The sequence below is a fragment of the Mustela erminea genome, chromosome 1, assembly GCF_009829155.1.
Source record: "Mustela erminea isolate mMusErm1 chromosome 1, mMusErm1.Pri, whole genome shotgun sequence".
In the NCBI taxonomy this organism is placed as follows: domain Eukaryota; kingdom Metazoa; phylum Chordata; class Mammalia; order Carnivora; family Mustelidae; genus Mustela; species Mustela erminea.
The window spans coordinates 207539938-207541668 of NC_045614.1; the positions used below are offsets into that span (position 1 = coordinate 207539938).

General features: G+C 38.3%; 1 non-coding gene across 1 annotated transcript; it reads right to left on the bottom strand.

Moving 5' to 3' along the window:
- Nucleotides 1–646: 646 nt before the first annotated feature.
- LOC116581475 lies at nt 647–754 on the bottom strand. Its single transcript, XR_004282067.1, has one exon. It is a non-coding gene; the product is annotated as a U6 spliceosomal RNA (small nuclear RNA).
- Nucleotides 755–1731: the final 977 nt, after the last annotated feature.

A 1731-nucleotide genomic window follows, 5' to 3' on the forward strand; every position in this document is an offset into this window, starting at 1 on the left:
TGGAGCTCCAAGTGGTTTTAGGCACCTGAGAGCTGGGGAAGTATTCGTTTTATTGCATACCTGAAACTAACGTAACACTGTATTTTAACTAACTGAAATTATTATTATTGTATTTTTAAAGTAAGCTCTACACCCAACGTGGGGCAAGATCAAGAGTCATAGGGTCTCCCTGATGACCTAACCCCTTAACTAGCCGGAATTAAATGAAAACTTAAAAAGAAAAAAAAAAATACTGAAGAAGCATTGATTTAACATCTCTAAGTGTCACTCCCCTAAGAGAGGGGCCAAAGTGGCTTTTAAACAAATTAAATATAAATATAACCAGCTTTTTTTTTTTTAATTTGCCAAGTCATTCTCACCAATTTATTCTTGCAAATAAGCTTTCAAATCCTTTGTCAGCATTCCACAAAAACAAAACAAAACATCCAACCACAAAACCAAAACACCACTGGAATTCTCATAAGAACTGCATTAAAAATGTAAAATAATTTGAGAAATGATATCTTTATAATATTTATTCTTCCTATCCAAGAACATGGGCTGTTTCTACATTTATTCAGTCTTTTTATTTTTTATTCAAGTTAATATGCAGTGTCATATTAATTTCAGGTGTACAATTCTATAATTATTCAGTGCTCATCATGATGAAAATATGGAACACTGCAAATTTGCATGTCATCCTTGTGTAGGGGTCATACTAATCTTCTCTGTATCGTTCCAATTTTAGTGCTGCCAAAGCAAGCAATAAATTTAATCAGCTTTTTAACAATTAAAAATTAAGTGGGGGTTGCCTACCTGGCTCAGTCTTGGAGCATGTGACTGTTGATCTCAGGGTTGTAAGTTTGAGCGCCATGTTGGGTGTAGAGATCACTTAACAAAATTTTTTTTTTCTTTTAATTTCTTTTCAGCATAACAGTATTCATTGTTTTTGCACCACACCCAGTGCTCCATACAATACATGCCCTCCCTAATACCCACCACCTGGTTCCCCCAACTTCCCACCCCCCCCTTCAAAACCCTCAGGTTGTTTTTCAGAGTCCATAGTCTCTCATGGTTCACCTCCCCTTCCAATTTCCCTCAACTCCCTTCTCCTTCCTTCTCCCCATATCCTCCATGTTATTTGTTATGCTCCACAAATAAGTGAAACCATATGATAACTGACTCTCTCTGCTTGACTTATTTCACTCAGCATAATCTCTTCCAGTCCCGTCTATGTTGCTACAAAAGTTGGGTATTCATCCTTTCTGATGGAGGCATAATACTCCATAGTGTATATGGACCACATCTTCCTTATCCATTCATCCGTTGAAGGGCATCTTGGTTCTTTGCACAGTTTGGCGACCGTGGCCATTGCTGCTATAAACACTGGGGTACAGATGGCCCTTCTTTTCATGAATTCTGTATCTTTGGGGTAAATACCCAGTAGTGCAATGGCAGGGTCATAGGGAAGCTCTATTTTTAATTTCTTGAGGAATCTCCACACTGTTCTCCAAAGTGGCTGCACCAACTTGCATTCCCACCAACAGTGTAAGAGGGTTCCGCTTTCTCCACATCCTCTCCAACACATGTGCTTTCCTGTCTTGCCAATTTTGGCCATTCTAACTGGTGTAAGGTGGTATCTCAATGTGATTTTAATTTGAATCTCCCTAATGGCTAGTGATGATGAACATTTTTTCATGTGTCTGATAGCCATTTGTATGTCTTCATTGGACATACAATTGGAGAAGTGTC